This window comes from Oncorhynchus masou, chromosome 16, assembly GCF_036934945.1.
Source record: "Oncorhynchus masou masou isolate Uvic2021 chromosome 16, UVic_Omas_1.1, whole genome shotgun sequence".
NCBI classification, from domain to species: Eukaryota; Metazoa; Chordata; class Actinopteri; order Salmoniformes; family Salmonidae; genus Oncorhynchus; species Oncorhynchus masou.
Window position 1 is genome coordinate 39,633,897 of NC_088227.1, and position 17,886 is coordinate 39,651,782.

Here is a 17,886-nt window from a genome sequence, read left to right on the forward strand (position 1 = left end):
ATGTTTTTCATCGGCAGGGAATGGGAGACAAGACGGGATCGAGGCAAAGATGAACGAAGAAAAGTACAGAGAGATCCTTGATGAAAACCTGCTCCAGAGAGCTCAGGACCTCAGACTGGGGCCAAAGTTCACCTTCCAACAGGACAATGACCTGAAGCACACAGCCAAGACGTGGAGTGGCTTCGGGACAAGTCTCTGAATGTCCTTGAGTAACCCAGCCAGAGCCCGGACCTGAACCCGATCGAACGTCTCTGGAGAGACCTGAAAACGGCTGTGCAGCAACACTCCCAATCCAATCTGACAGGGCTTGAGAGACTCTGCAGAGAAGAATGGGAGAAACTCCCCAAATACAGGTGTGCCAAGCTTGTAGCATCATACCCGAGAAGACTCATTACATTACATTTAAGTCATTTGGCAGACGCTCTTATCCAGAGCGACTTACAAATTGGACTCGAGGCTGTAATTGCTGCCAAAGGTGCTTTATAACAAAGTACTGAGTAAAGGGAATGAATACTTATGTAAAAGTTAAATTTCAGTTCTTTATTTTTTTTCAAATAAAAAACAACATTTTTTGCCTTGTCCTTAATGGGTATTGTGTGTAGATTGATGAGGAAATAAAACAATTGATAACATTTTAGATTAATAAGGCTGTAATGTAACAACATGTGGGAAAAGGGGTCTAAATACTATCTGAATGCGCAGTAACACCAACACGTAACCTTAACCAATATCAAATGTATGGTGAGAGCCATGTGCTTCAGTCATTAATCAGATATTCGTCCGTTTCCCGGTGCTTCAGTCATGACTCAGATATTAGTGTCCCAGTTCTTCAGTCATGACTCAGATATTAGTGTCCCAGTTCTTCAGTCATTACTCAGATATTAGTGTCCCAGTTCTTCAGTCATGACTCAGATATTAGTGTCCCAGTTCTTCAGTCATGACTCAGATATCAGTGTCCCAGTTCTTCAGTCATGACTCAGATATCAGTGTCCCAGTTCTTCAGTCATGACTCAGATATTAGTGTCCCAGTTCTTCAGTCATGACTCAGATATTAGTGTCCCAGTTCTTCAGTCATGACTCAGATATCAGTGTCCCAGTTCTTCAGTCATGACTCAGATATTAGTGTCTCAGTTCTTCAGTCATGACTCAGATATCAGTGTCCCAGTTCTTCAGTCATGACTCAGATATCAGTGTCTCAGTTCACTGTAAAGGGAACAGAGGGTAATTTGGGGAGCACACCGAAAACACAACCACTGAGGAATAAGTGTCAAAAAATGTAATGCCTCAAAGGGGTTAAAGTCGGATCCAGATATACGATCTGTCAGCATCACGGCTGTGCGTCAACCAACACAGTCCCCCGACCCCCTGACCCAGGTCGCTACGCTAGATCAGGTTCCTTTTATCTCCCGGTCCCTCTGACGTACACCCAACTATGTGCTCCACAGGACATTTCTGCTGGTCACACACACACACACACACACACTCACCAATACGCACACCCACCCATGCCCATGCCCATACACACACACACACACACACACACACACACACACACACACACACACACACACACACACTCACCAATACGCACACCCACCCATGCCCATCTACTCTAATTAGGTTGATGGTATAGAGAAGATAGGAAGACAACCCAGTGGTGGACCTTGGCTGAGTTTTACATTGCACCTGTGTATTAGATTTCATCCCATGCAGGCTGGGGACTTAGAAGGCAAAACGTGGACGGATAGGTGAGGGAAAGACCAGTGGAGAACAGACAGAGCGTGAGGGATGGCTTTAGACCAGACCAGTAGAGAACGGAAAGGGGATGGGGGATGGCTTTAGACCAGACCAGTAGAGAACGGAAAGGGGATGGGGGATGGCTTTAGACCAGACCAGTAGAGAACAGACAGGGCATGGGGGATGGCTTTAGACCAGACCAGTAGAGAACAGACAGGGATGGGGGATGGCTTTAGACCAGTAGAGAACAGACAGGGGATGGGGGATGGCTTTAGACCAGTAGAGAACAGACAGGGGATGGGGGATGGCTTTAGACCAGACCAGTAGAGAACAGACAGGGGATAGGGGATGGCTTTAGACCAGACCAGTAGAGAACAGACAGGGGATGGGGGATGGCTTTAGACCAGACCAGTAGAGAACAGACAGGGGATGGGGGATGGCTTTAGACCAGACCAGTAGAAAACAGACAGGGGATGGGGGATGGCTTTAGACCAGACCAGTAGAGAACAGACATGGGATGGGGGATGGCTTTAGACCAGACCAGTAGAGAACAGACAGGGTATTAGGGATGGCTTTAGACCAGACCAGTAGAGAACAGACAGGGCATGGGGGATGGCTTTAGACCAGACCAGTAGAGAACAGACAGGGGATGGGGGATGGCTTTAGACCAGACCAGTAGAGAACAGACAGGGGATGGGGGATGGCTTTAGACCAGACCAGTAGAGAACAGACAGGGATGGGGGATGGCTTTAGACCAGACCAGTAGAGAACGGAAAGGGGATGGGGGATGGCTTTAGACCAGACCAGTAGAGAACACACAGGGGATGGGGGATGGCTTTAGACCAGACCAGTAGAGAACAGACAGGGGATGGGGGATGGCTTTAGACCAGACCAGTAGAGAACAGACAGGGGATGGGGGATGGCTTTAGACCAGACCAGTAGAGAACAGACAGGGTATTAGGGATGGCTTTAGATCAGACCAGTGGAGAACGGACAGGCGTGAGGGATGGCTTTAGACCAGACCAGTAGAGAACAGACAGGGCGTGAGGGATGGCTTTAGACCAGACCAGTAGAGAACAGACAGGGGATGGGGGATGGTTTTAGACCAGTAGAGAACAGACAGGGTATTAGGGATGGCTTTAGACCAGACCAGTAGAGAACAGACAGGGGATGGGGGATGGCTTTAGACCAGACCAGTAGAGAACAGACATGGGATGGGGGATGGCTTTAGACCAGACCAGTAGAGAACAGACAGGGATGGGGGATGGCTTTAGACCAGACCAGTAGAGAACAGACAGGGCATGGGGGATGGCTTTAGACCAGACCAGTAGAGAACAGACAGGGGATGGGGGATGGCTTTAGACCAGACCAGTAGAGAACAGACAGGGGATGGGGGATGGCTTTAGACCAGACCAGTAGAGAACAGACAGGGATGGGGGATGGCTTTAGACCAGACCAGTAGAGAACGGAAAGGGGATGGGGGATGGCTTTAGACCAGACCAGTAGAAAACAGACAGGGGATGGGGGATGGCTTTAGACCAGACCAGTAGAGAACAGACATGGGATGGGGGATGGCTTTAGACCAGACCAGTAGAGAACAGACAGGGTATTAGGGATGGCTTTAGACCAGACCAGTAGAGAACAGACAGGGCATGGGGGATGGCTTTAGACCAGACCAGTAGAGAACAGACAGGGGATGGGGGATGGCTTTAGACCAGACCAGTAGAGAACAGACAGGGGATGGGGGATGGCTTTAGACCAGACCAGTAGAGAACAGACAGGGATGGGGGATGGCTTTAGACCAGACCAGTAGAGAACGGAAAGGGGATGGGGGATGGCTTTAGACCAGACCAGTAGAGAACACACAGGGGATGGGGGATGGCTTTAGACCAGACCAGTAGAGAACAGACAGGGGATGGGGGATGGCTTTAGACCAGACCAGTAGAGAACAGACAGGGGATGGGGGATGGCTTTAGACCAGACCAGTAGAGAACAGACAGGGTATTAGGGATGGCTTTAGATCAGACCAGTGGAGAACGGACAGGCGTGAGGGATGGCTTTAGACCAGACCAGTAGAGAACAGACAGGGCGTGAGGGATGGCTTTAGACCAGACCAGTAGAGAACAGACAGGGGATGGGGGATGGTTTTAGACCAGTAGAGAACAGACAGGGTATTAGGGATGGCTTTAGACCAGACCAGTAGAGAACAGACAGGGGATGGGGGATGGCTTTAGACCAGACCAGTAGAGAACAGACAGGGGATGGGGGATGGCTTTAGACCAGACCAGTAGAGAACAGACAGGGATGGGGGATGGCTTTAGACCAGACCAGTAGAGAACAGACAGGGGATGGGGGATGGCTTTAGACCAGACCAGTAGAGAACAGACAGGGGATAGGGGATGGCTTTAGACCAGACCAGTAGAGAACAGACAGGGGATGGGGGATGGCTTTAGACCAGACCAGTAGAGAACAGACAGGGGATGGGGGATGGCTTTAGACCAGACCAGTAGAAAACAGACAGGGGATGGGGGATGGCTTTAGACCAGACCAGTAGAGAACAGACATGGGATGGGGGATGGCTTTAGACCAGACCAGTAGAGAACAGACAGGGTATTAGGGATGGCTTTAGACCAGACCAGTAGAGAACAGACAGGGCATGGGGGATGGCTTTAGACCAGACCAGTAGAGAACAGACAGGGGATGGGGGATGGCTTTAGACCAGACCAGTAGAGAACAGACAGGGGATGGGGGATGGCTTTAGACCAGACCAGTAGAGAACAGACAGGGCATGGGGGATGGCTTCAGACCAGACCAGTAGAGAACAGACAGGGGATGGGGGATGGCTTCAGACCAGACCAGTAGAGAACAGACAGGGCATGGGGGATGGCTTCAGACCAGACCAGTAGAGAACAGACAGGGGATGGGGGATGGCTTTAGACCAGACCAGTAGAGAACAGACAGGGGATGGGGGATGGCTTTAGACCAGACCAGTAGAGAACAGACAGGGGATGGGGGATGGCTTTAGACCAGACCAGTAGAGAACAGACAGGGGATGGGGGATGGCTTTAGACCAGACCAGTAGAGAACAGACAGGGGATGGGGGATGGCTTTAGATCAGACCAGTAGAGAACAGACAGGGGATGGGGGATGGCTTTAGACCAGACCAGTAGAGAACAGACAGGGTATTAGGGATGGCTTTAGACCAGACCAGTAGAGAACAGACAGGGGATGGGGGATGGCTTTAGACCAGACCAGTAGAGAACAGACAGGGTATTAGGGATGGCTTTAGACCAGACCAGTAGAGAACAGACAGGGGATGGGGGATGGCTTTAGATCAGACCAGTAGAGAACAGACAGGGCATGGGGGATGGCTTTAGATCAGACCAGTAGAGAACAGACAGGGCATGGGGGATGGCTTTAGATCAGACCAGTAGAGAACGGACAGGGGATGGGGGATGGCTTTAGACCAGACCAGTAGAGAACGGACAGGGCGTGAGTGAAGGCTTTAGACCAGACCAGTAGAGAACAGACAGGGTATTAGGGATGGCTTTAGACCAGACCAGTAGAGAACGGACAGGGCGTGAGGGATGGCTTTAGACAAGCATCCATGTAACTCCCCCCCCCCCTTTGAATTACCCTGAGGGGCTGTTCAATCACTTAGGGTCAAGGTCAGAGAAGGTCAAGGTCAGAGAGGGTCAAGGTCAGAGTTAGAGTCGGGGTTCAAATACACTTTCTTTCTTGAATGAGTAGGGAAGAGAGGATCCATTTAAAAATTATTAGATCCAATCAAATCAAAGTTTATTGGTCACGTGCACATGATACAGGGTGTCAATGGTACGGTGAAATGCTGACTGGCAAGCTCTCCTCAACAGTGCAAAAAAGTAGTAGAACATGTCATTAAAATGAAACAGGGCAGAGCTGCTTGTTGAGTGTTTCTGTGATGGGTTTGTTCCTCACTATCACTGTGCATACAAACACACACACACACAAATATACTCAAACACACAAACACACACACACAGACACACACACAAACACACACACACACACACACACACACACACACACACACACACACACACACACACACACACACACACATACATACATACACACAAACACGCACACGCAAACACACACAAACACACAAACACAGACAGACACAGACACACACACAGACACACACACAAACACGCACATACACACAAACACAGACAGAAACAGACACAAACACACAGACACACACAAACACACACACACAAACACACACATACACAAACACACACACACGCAAACACACACAAACACAGACAGACACACACACAAACACGCACATACACACAAACACACTCACAAATACAAACACACACACAGACACACACAGAAACACACACACGCACACAAACAGGCTCACAAACACACACACACAAACACACACATACACAAACACACACACACGCAAACACACACAAACACAGACAGACACACACACAAACACGCACATACACACAAACACACTCACAAATACAAACACACACACAGACACACACAGAAACACACACACGCACACAAACAGGCTCACAAACACAAACACACAAACACACACACAGACACACACACACACACCAGAACATGCCCTCGTTGAGATTTCCAGTCATGTCTGCCACTGAGGGTCACGTCCTCGTACTCTTCTCTGGTCCTCCTCCTCCTTCTCCTCCTTCTCTCCTCCTCGTCCCCTTCTCCTCCTTCTCTCCTCCTTCTCCTCCTTCTCTCCTCCTCCTCCCCCTCCTCTCCTTCTCCACAGCAGCTGTCTCTTTGCCTCCAGGCCGGCTGGAAAAACTGAGATAATCTGGACTAAATTAAATTTGAAACTAAAGCCATGTCATCCATGAAGGCCTCACAATAGGTGAAAAGGTCTGTATTTCAGCAAAGGAGAGGAGGAGGCAGGGAAGGAGGGAGGGAAAGTGGCATGGAAGGAGGGAGGAGGCAGGGAAGGAGGGAGGGAAAGTGGAATGGAAGGAGGGAGGGAGGGGAAGTGGAACGGAAGGAGGGAGGAGGCAGGGAAGGAGGGAGGGAAAGTGGAATTGAAGGAGGGAGGAGGCAGGGAAGGAGGGAGGGAAATTGGAATGGAAGGAGGGAGGAGGCAGGGAAGGAGGGAGGGAAAGTGGCAGGCAAAGGAGTAAAAGAGGCAGGGAGGGAGAGATGAAGAGAGGCAAAGAGGCAGGGAGGGAGAGATGAAGAGAGGCAGAGATGCAGGGAGGGAGGGAGGGAGGGAGGGAGGGAGGGAGGGAGGGAGGGAGGGAGGGAGGGAGGGAGGGAGGGGGAGGGAGGGAGGGAGGGATGAAGAGAGGCAGGGAGGGAGGGAGGGAGGGAGGGAGGGAGGGAGGGAGGGAGGGAGGGAGGGAGGGAGGGAGGGAGGGATGAAGAGAGGCAGGGAGGGAGAGATAAAGAGAGGCAGGGAGGGAGAGATGAAGAGGGGCAGGGAGTTAGAGATGAAGAGAGGCAGAGAGGGAGGGAAGGAGAGATGAAGAGAGACAGGGAGGGAGAGATGAAGAGAGGCAGGGAGGGAGAGATGAAGACAGGCAGAGAGGGAGGGAGCAGGCAAAGGAGTAAAAGAGACAGGGAGGGAGAGAGGGAGGGAGGGCGGGAGAGATGAAGAGAGGGAGAGAGGGAGAGAGGGAGGGAGCCGTCAAAGGAGTAACAGAGACAGGGAGGGAGAGAGGGAGAGAGGGAGAGAGGGAGAGATGAAGAGAGGCAGAATGGGAGAGAGGGAGAGAGGCAGAGAGGGAGGGAGCAGGCAAAGGAGTAAAAGAGACAGGGAGAGAGAGATGAAGAGAGGGAGAGAGGGAGAGATGAAGAGAGGGAGAGAGTGAGGGAGGTAGGTCTTGGCAGGTTAACAGCACAGTGGTCAGGCAGTAAATCTAGCATTAGGTCACCATTCCATGTCAAAGTGTGGCTTCAAACATCCAGCAATATAAAAGATTGATTAGGCCATTACGTAAAAACCTGTTCTCCTAAAAATCCCTCAACTGCTGTTTTACTGAGAAGTTACATTGCATTCAGATTCTCACCAAGAACTGATGCCAAATAGCCTACATACCAATGGAGCACAACAAAAGAACCTATCCAGTTGGGGAATAGATTGAGTGGTGTCGTCAATTGTTTCACACTAAAATGTTGTAAAAAACAACAACATTTTTTCCATCACAAACCTTAAAGTGCTTTTATAGCAGCATCAAAAATAAGTTGTTCTCATAATACCTTTCACTCCCTTCTAACTCACTCAGTGTTTTGATTAAATTAGTGAGACAACATTAGTTCCCCCAAACAACATGTAGAAGAAGTCTGACAACTAAAATAAGCCGGCTCTAATAGGGGCTTTGGCTGGGTGGCTGGAAGGCTGGGTGGCTAGGTCTGGTGGAGAGGTGGCTGGGTGGCTGGAAGGCTGGGTGGCTAGGTCTGGTGGAGAGGTGGCTGGAAGGCTGGGTGGCTAGGTCTGGTGGAGAGGTGGCTGGGTGGCTAGGTCTGGTGGAGAGGTGACTGGGTGGCTAGGTCTGGTGGATAGGTGACTGGGTGGCTAGGTGGCTAGATCTGGAGGAGAGGTGACTGGGTGGCTAGGTCTCGTGGAGAGGTGACTGGGTGGCTGGGTGGCTAGGTCTGGTGGAGAGGTGACTGGGTGGCTGGAAGGCTGGGTGGCTAGGTCTGGTGGAGAGGTGACTGGGTGGCTAGGTGGCTAGGTCTGGTGGAGAGGTGGCTGGGTGGCTAGGTCTGGTGGAGAGGTGACTGGGTGGCTAGGTCTGGTGGAGAGGTGGCTGGGTGGCTAGGTCTGGTGGAGAGGTGGCTGGGTGGCTGGAAGGCTGGGTGGCTAGGTCTGGTGGAGAGGTGGCTGGGTGGCTAGGTCTGGTGGAGAGGTGACTGGGTGGCTGGGTGGCTAGGTCTGGTGGAGAGGTGACTGGGTGGCTAGGTCTGGTGGAGAGGTGGCTGGGTGGCTAGGTCTGGTGGAGAGGTGGCTGGGTGGCTGGAAGGCTGGGTGGCTAGGTCTGGTGGAGAGGTGGCTGGGTGGCTGGGTGGCTAGGTCTGGTGGAGAGGTGACTGGGTGGCTAGGTCTGGTGGAGAGGTGGCTGGGTGGCTGGGTGGCTAGGTCTGGTGGAGAGGTGGCTGGGTGGCTGGGTGGCTAGGTCTGGTGGAGAGGTGGCTGGGTGGCTAGGTCTCGTGGAGAGGTGACTGGGTGGCTGGGTGGCTAGGTCTGGTGGAGAGGTGGCTGGGTGGCTGGAAGGCTGGGTGGCTAGGTCTGGTGGAGAGGTGACTGGGTGGCTGGGTGGCTAGGTCTGGTGGAGAGGTGACTGGGTGGCTGGGTGGCTAGGACTGGTGGAGAGGTGACTGGGTGGCTGGGTGGCTAGGTCTGGAGGGCTGGGACTGGTGGAGAGGTGGCTAGGTCTGGAGGGCTGGGTGGCTGGGTGGCTATGTCTGGTGGAGAGGTGACTGGTGGGCTGGGTGGCTAGGTCTGGTGGAGAGGTGGCTGGGTCTGGTGGAGAGGTGACTGGAGGGCTGGGTCTGGTGGAGAGGTGACTGGAGGGCTGGGTCTGGTGGAGAGGTGACTGGAAGGCTGGGTGGCTAGGTCTGGTGGAGAGGTGGCTGGGTGGCTGGGTGGCTAGGTCTGGAGGGCTGGGACTGGTGGAGAGGTGGCTAGGTCTGGAGGGCTGGGTGGCTGGGTCTGGTGGAGAGGTGGCTGGAAGGCTGGGTCTGGAGGGCTAGGTCTGGTGGAGAGGTGGCTGGAGGGCTGGGTCTGGAGGGCTGGGTCTGGTGGAGAGGTGGCTGGAGGGCTGGGTCTGGTGGAGAGGTGGCTGGGTGGCTGGGTCTGGAGGGCTGGATCTGGTGGAGAGGTGGCTGGGTGGCTGGGTCTGGTGGGCTGGATCTGGTGGAGAGGTGGCTGGAAGGCTGGAACTGGACTGGTTCCCTGGCTGGACTGGACTGGTTCCCTGGCTGGACTGGACTGGTTCCCTGGCTGGACTGGACTGGCTCCCTGGCTGGACGACCTGTCTGGCTGGACTGGACTGGTTCTCTGGCTGGACTGGACTGGACTGGTTCCCTGGCTGGACTGGACTGGTTCCCTGGCTGGACGACCTGTCTGGCTGGACTGGACTGGTTCTCTGGCTGGACTGGACTGGACTGGTTCTCTGGCTGGACAACCTGTCTGGCTGGACTGGACTGGTTCTCTGGCTGGACTGGACTGGTTCCCTGGCTAGACTGGACTGGTTCCCTGGCTGGACGACCTGTCTGGCTGGACTGGACTGGTTCTCTGGCTGGACTGGACTTGACTGGTTCTCTGGCTGGACTGGACTGGCTCCCTGGCTGGATGACCTGTCTGTCTGGCTGGACTGGTTCCCTGGCTGGACTGGACTGGTTCCCTGGCTGGACTGGACTGGTTCTCTGGCTGGACTGGACTGGACTGGTTCTCTGGCTGGACAACCTGTCTGGCTGGACTGGACTGGTTCTCTGGCTGGACTGGACTGGTTCCCTGGCTGGACTGGACTGGTTCCCTGGCTGGACGACCTGCCTGGCTGGACTGGACTGGTTCCCTGGCTGGACTGGACTGGACTGGTTCCCTGGCTGGACTGGACTGGACTGGTTCCCTGGCTGGACTGGACTGGTTCCCTGGCTGGACGACCTGCCTGGCTGGACTGGACAGGTTCCCTGGCTGGACTGGACTGGACTGGTTCCCTGGCTGGACTGGACTGGTTCCCTGGCTGGACGACCTGCCTGGCTGGACTGGACAGGTTCCCAGGCTGGACTGGACTGGACTGGTTCCCTGGCTGGACTGGACTGGACTGGATCCCTGGCAGGACTGGACTGGTTCTCTGGCTGGACTGGACTGGCCCCCTGGCTGGATGACCTGTCTGTCTGGCTGGACTGGTTCCCTGGCTGGACTGGACTGGTTCCCTGGCTGGACTGGACTGGTTCCCTGGCTGGATGACCTGTCTGGTTGGACTGGACTGGTTCCCTGGCTGGACTGGACTGCTTCCCTGGCTGGACGACTTGCCTGGCTGGACTGGACTGGTACCCTGGCTGGACTGGACTGGACTGGTTCCCAGGCTGGACTGGACTGGACTGGTTCCCTGGCTGGACTGGACTGGTTCCCTGGCTGGACGACCTGCCTGGCTGGACTGGACTGGACTGGTTCCCTGGCTGGACTGGACTGGACTGGTTCCCTTGCTGGACTGGACTGGTTCCCTGGCTGGACTGGACTGGTTCCCTGGCTGGACTGGACTGGACTGGTTCCCTGGCTGGACTGGACTGGTTCCCTTGCTGGACTGGACTGGTTCCCTGGCTGGACTGGACTGGTTCCCTGGCTGGACTGGGGAAACCCCTCTCAACACTGGACACACTAGTTGTAATTATGGTCTACGCTGAGAATAGCAGCGAGGGGGAGGGAGGGAGGGGATGACCAAGCTAGTTTCCACCACTGTAATAAGGTGTTGGCTCGGTTGGTAAGCCCTGCAGGGAGGGAGGGAGGGAGGGCGGGGAGAGAGAGAGAGAGAGGGAGGAAGAGAGAGGGCGGGAGAGAGAGAGAGAGAGAGAGGAGGAAGAGAGAGGGAGGGAGGGAGAGAGAGAGAGAGAGGGGAGGAAGAGAGAGGGAGGGGAGAGAGAGAGAGAGAGAGAGAGAGAGAGAGAGGGAGGAAGAGAGAGGGAGGGAGAGAGAGAGCGTGAGAGAGGAAGAGAGAGGGAGGAAGAGAGAGGGAGGGAGAGAGAGAGAGAGAGAGAGAGGGAGGGAGAGAGAGAGAGAGAGAGAGAGAGAGAGAGAGAGGGAGGAAGAGAGAGGGAGGAAGAGAGAGGGAGGGAGAGAGAGAGAGAGAGAGGGAGGAAGAGAGAGGGAGGGAGAGAGAGAGAGAGAGAGGGAGGGAGAGAGAGAGAGAGAGGAAGAGAGAGGGAGAGAGAGAGAGAGAGGGAGGAAGAGAGAGGGAGGGAGAGAGAGAGAGAGGGAGGCTGTGTCTGCCCTAGCCAACCCTGGTCCTCCAGGACCTCACTGACCACAGGCTGTTCTGGGGCTGGAATAAACCACTTAACCAATTACAGGGGGGGCCTTCCTTAGGTCCAGGGTGTTCCAAGTGTTTAAAAGGTGCTAATAGAACCCTAAACGACCACATCCCCCTCACTGGGCTAAGGTTGGCTGACTCCCTTGGTTTTACACACCTATATACATAATTTATATACTGCATGGTTATATATTCAGAATTATTAAACTAAACTTTTGGTCTTTTACAAGCAACACTCTGAAACTAAACTTGTCTTGGGGTCTTTTACGAGCAAGATTTAGTTGTTGTTTGGCAATAAGAGAGAATTTGGATATCGTATTTGTTCTAACAGTAAATGTCTTGTTGAAAAAAGTTATTCAAAGTCAAATATTTGTTTAGTGTAGAACAACAATAAGACGGGATTGAATGGGACCGTGTCTTTTGTTTACCACTTACGTTTTCTCATCATAGAGGATCAGAGAGAGGTTAGACTTTGACTGTGACTGGTTTAGAACGTTCAGTTCATTACCCACAGTTCAATAAGGTGATTACAGTCTGGTTATCAGGAAGTAGCCCACTTAGCGACAGGGTCAATGTTCATCGAGATGAATTAATGAACGGATCAACATGGTTTAATTAACTGTGGCAACACAACAAAATCAGATTGGGATTGGAAAAGTATATAAACCAGTCGTATTGCTGATTTTAGATTCTAAACATAAGGTAATTCGCAGAAGAAGAAAAAAGCGCTGGTTGAATAAGGAAAACATTCACTGTGTCAGTAATGACACCCTATGTATGGGCCCTGGTCAAAAGCACAACATTACAGGGAAGAGGGTTCCCATTGGGAAGCAGATTTTACGTCTTTGTACAACAGATGGAACATGGCTGTTTTATGGGTTTTTATGTGTTTGGTTTTCATCATTTTTGGGGGTTGAAGATTTATTTAGATTTCAGAACTGTTACGTAAAGAGATTAGATCTGACCTTTTGGAGCTCAATGCATGTTTCTACAGTACAAACAGAAGTATATTATTAGCAGTTTACCAGTCCTCATCTCAACAGAACAAGTTATAAAATGTCAAACCACAATGCAGATGAGATCTTATATTTGGTAAAACAGTTTTTTAAAAAGGGTTGATAATCCAGACTGAGACAACAGGGTTTATAATGCAGACTGAGACAACAGGGTTTATAATGCAGACTGAGACAACAGGGTTTATAATCCAGATTGAGACAACAGGGTTTATATTGCAGACTGAGACAACAGGGTTTATAATTCAGACTGAGGCAACAGGGTTTATAATCCAGATTGAGACAACAGGGTTGATAATCCAGACTGAGACAACAGGGTTTATAATGCAGACTGAGACAACAGGGTTTATAATCCAGACTGAGACAACAGGGTTTATAATCCAGACTGAGACAGACACACACAGTACGTCACTGTCAAAGCCAACCTCATAATTGTTGTCTGCACATGGGCAAACAGCAAAAGACTTCAATCTTCATCACACAAAGCATAACAAACCTGTTTCCACAATTAAAAACTGCCCCCAGTGTTTACTGTCTGTCCAATAGCGTCCCCAACAGAAAGAGCCCTGATTTGTACTGGAATGTCGAGGTACAACCCACAGATGGGATCCCCAGTACAAACCATTCCCATCTACATTCCCAAACCACTCCCATCTACATTCCCAAACCACTCCCATCTACATTCCCAAACCACTCCCATCTACATTCCCAAACCACTCCCCTCTACATTCCCAAACCACTCCCATCTACATTCCCAAACCACTCCCATCTACATTCCCAAACCACTCCCATCTACATTCCCAAACCACTCCCATCTACATTCCCAAACAACTCCCATCTACATTCCCAAACCACTCCCATCTACATTCCCAAACCATTCCCAAAACAACATGAAAAGTCAAACTAAAACATCAGCATATGTAGACGTCAGGCCTGGTCACCAAAAAGACAATCTTCACCTCCACCCTTGGCAATTACCACAAAGGGGAGCACATCGATTGTTTGTGACGGAGATAATGATTGTGCCATACAGCTTGGCTCGTTGTGAGGCAGGGTCCACTAGGCCTCAGGGGACGCCTGTGTGTGTGTGTGTGTGTGTGTGTGTGTGTGTGTGTGTGTGTGTGTGTGTGTGTGTGTGCGTGCGTGCGTGCGTGCGTGCGTGCGTGCGTGCGTGCGCGCGTGTGCGTGTGTGTGTGTGCGCGCGTGCGTGTGCGTGTGTGTGTGTGTGTGCGTGTGAGAGCGTGTGCGTGTGTGTGCGTGCGTGTGAGAGCGTGTGCGTGTGTGCATGTGTGTGTGCGTAATTGAAACAATAACAAAACGTGTGAAACATTGGAGTGAAACAAGCTTATATTTTGGGTTCTGATGTGGGTACGACGGTTGAACTAAACTTGTGAGGCATTTATAAGTTATATTCTTCAAGAATCAATAGATGTATATCATTAATTTAAAGGGAGTTTAACAAATAAGTTGTACATAGAATAAATACCCATCATTCATCTGCCTTGAACACTCTACCGTGTTTTCGGCCCACGGACAACGTTTACTTTGTCTTTGCAAAAGTAAACTTCCATATGAGGCCTTATTCCCTGAAGTGTGACGGTCAGAATGTTTCCTAAAACAGCCTGTGGAACCACGTGGTACGAAAGCGATCCTAAAAACACACCACGTAGCTGTGATTTTTTCAAAAGAACCATGACAACTCATAAGAAAATAATGAACTTGCTTCGTTGTGATGTCATTTTGTTATGCCGTGTGTATATTTCCTCAGTAATTGCACATCTCAAATGAAATTGGGATTTTTTTTTTACCCAGTGATTAGTAGGGCCTGTTGAAAAGACCATTAGCTAAAAACACTACAGAGCCTCCTCCTCCGGAGTCCGGAAACCAAAATAAAAATGTAATGGCGGAATGGGAATTATTCTGGTCGAGTGGCCATTGGAGTTCAGATATACAATGTCAAACCTCAATCTGAAGGACACATTTAGGTTGAACACAGAGGTTTGGGAGGGTTGTATAAATATCTCAAACGACATGGGGGACCTCCTGACACCACAGGCTGACAGGCTGACATGGGTTCTAACACACACACACACACACACACACACACACACACACACACACACACACTCACACACACACACTCTCACACTCTGACACACTCTCACACACACACACTTCTCTATTTACTGTCAAGGGTGTTTCAGCAACTTTCTTTATGTGGGCTTATTTTTTACATGAAAAGACCTCTTTATCCTCCACCTCTCTCTGTTTCCCATTAGGTGTGTGGACTGGGAGTCCTGGTTGGCAGGGTAGGGGAGCTCCACTGTAGCCTGGTTATAGCCAACTAAATGGTACACTCACCATTATGAGCTTAGCATCTAGTCTGGTTTGACCAGCTCAACATCTAGTCTGGTTTGACCAGCTCAGCATCTAGTCTGGTTTGACCAGCTCAACATTTAGTCTGGTATGACCAGCTCAGCATCTAGTCTGGTTTGACCAGCTTAGCATCTAGTCTGGTATGACCAGCTCAGCATATAGTCTGGTTTCACCAGCTCAGCATCTAGACTGGTTTGACCAGCTCAGCATCTAGTCTGGTTTGACCAGTTCAGCATCTAGTCTGATTTGACCAGCTCAGCATCTAGTCTGGTATGACCAGCTTACCATCTAGTCTGGTTTGACCAGCTCAACATTTAGTCTGGTATGACCAGCTCAGAATCTAGTCTGGTTTGACCAGCTCAGCATCTAGTCTGGTTTCACCAGCTCAGCATCTAGTCTGATTTGACCAGCTCGGCATCTAGTCTGGTTTGACCAGCTCAACATGTGGTCTGGTATGACCAGCTCAGCATCTAGTCTGGTTTGACCAGCTCAGCGTCTAGTCTGGTTTCACCAGCTCAGCATCTAGTCTGGTTTGAACAGCTCAGCATCTAGTCTGGATTGACCAGCTCAGCATCTAGTCTGGTTTCACCAGCTCAGCATCTAGTCTGGTTTGAACAGCTCAGCATCTAGACTGGTTTGACCAGCTCAGCATCTAGTCTGGTTTGACCAGTTCAGCATCTAGTCTGATTTGACCAGCTCAGCATCTAGTCTGGTATGACCAGCTCAGCATCTAGTCTGGTTTGACCAGCTTAGCATCTAGTCTGGTATGACCAGCTCAGCATATAGTCTGGTTTCACCAGCTCAGCATCTAGACTGGTTTGACCAGCTCAGCATTTAGTCTGGTTTCACCAGCTCAGCATCTAGACTGGTTTGACCAGCTCAGCATTTAATCTGGTTTGACCAGCTCAGCATCTAGACTGGTTTGACCAGCTCAGCATCTAGTCTGGTTTGACCAGTTCAGCATCTAGTCTAATAAGACCAGCTCAGCATCTAGTCTGGTATGACCAGCTTACCATCTAGTCTGGTTTGACCAGCTCAGCATTTAGTCTGGTTTGACCAGCTCAGCATCTAGTCTGGTATGACCAGCTCAGCATCTAGTCTGGTTTGACCAGCTCAGCATCTAGTCTGGTATGACCAGCTCAGCATCTAGTCTGGTATGACCAGCTCAGCATCTAGTCTGGTTTGACCAGCTCAGCATCTTGTCTGGTTTGACCAGCTCAGCATCTAGTCTGGTATGACCAGCTCAGCATCTAGTCTGGTATGACCAGCTCAGCATCTAGTCTGGTTTGACCAGCTCAGCATCTTGTCTGGTTTGACCAGCTCAGCATCCAGTCTGTTTGACCAGCTCAGCATCTAGTCTGGTTTGACCAGGATACCCTAGACCCACTCCAATTTGCATACCGCCACAACAGATCCACAGATGCCGCAATCTCAACCGCTCTCCACACTGCCCTTTCCCACCTGGACCAAATGAACACCTATGTGAGAAAGCTGTTCATTGACAACAGCTCAGCTCAGCGTTCAACACCATAGTGCCCACAAAACTCATCACTTAGTGGTGTACTTAGTCCCCTCCTGTACTCCCTGTTCACCCACAACTGCGTGGCCAAACACTACCCCAACACCATCATTAAGTCTGCTGATGACACAACAGTGGTAGACCTGATCACCGACAACGTCGAGACAGCCCATAGGGAGGAGGTCAGCACTATTTACTCCAGTTGTTTCTGTTTGGATGGTTGTGAGGTAGTGTTTGTTATTGACTGCCTACCTGTGTTTGACCATTGCCTACGACCACAATTCTTGCCTTCTGTGAAGGCTTAATGAACATCTTCCGTGCTCTGTGCGTGAATCTACACCTTTTTCTTCCCGAGTATTCATTACAGAATACCTCACCTAAAAACGGAATGGATTCAGCGGAGCTACAGCGGCGCCTAAGGAAGAGGAGAGTATGGAGGAAATCTGCCATCTTCTCCGCCAGCCTATCCCTACTCCTCCGAGGCCAGGAATCGTAACCCATAGCCCTCCTTCATTCATATCCATGCCTGGAAGATATGACAGTTCGCCTGGAAAATGTCATGGATTTCTGGTGCAATGAGGCAAATACATTGAGCACAACCTCACTAACTTCGTCACCGACAAGAGCAGGCTGGATTTTGTTGTGTCTCTACTCACAGGCAAAGCCCTGGATTGGGCCACCGCCATATGGACTGCCAATAGCACAGAACTCGGATCCGAGACCCATTTCCACACCCTCTTCAAAGAGGTATTGGATCACTCTCCCTGCGGTTACATAGAACTTCAACAAGGACGCAATTCAGCTGCCGAGTATGCCCTCGAGTTCCGCACCATGGCTGCAGGGAGTGAATGGAGTGAGGCTGCTTTACTTACTGTCTACCGAAGAGGGCTCAACAGGGAACTTCAGGTGGAGCTGGCCTGTAGAGATGACATTCAGGATTTAAATCAATTGTTCCGTATCTCCATCGACCACCTCTTCGCCAACCGCCGAAGAACTCTGCCACCCAGGAACCCGAAACCGTCTCTTTCCATGATTCTGTCATCCCGTCTGAGTCTTCCAAAAGGAAAAAGAAGGGCTCTGACTATACTGTGGCGGGAAAGATCATCTACTTAGGCATTGCCCTGTTCCCCCCCACTGCAAGGTGAGAAGGTTCCCGCCGCTGCCGTGCAGGTAGGCGTGTCCTAATTTCTAAATATCTCCCAGAAGC

At 51.1% G+C, this 17,886-nt stretch overlaps 1 long non-coding RNA gene across 1 annotated transcript in view; it reads right to left on the reverse strand.

The window, feature by feature from the left end:
- The window catches only part of LOC135557245 (uncharacterized), a 38,999-nt gene that overhangs the window by 5,658 nt on the left and 15,455 nt on the right, over positions 1-17,886 (reverse strand). The window contains exon 2 of the long non-coding RNA XR_010458200.1: positions 17,552-17,732. This is a non-coding gene — a long non-coding RNA (uncharacterized LOC135557245). The remainder of the gene's footprint in view (positions 1-17,551; positions 17,733-17,886) is intronic.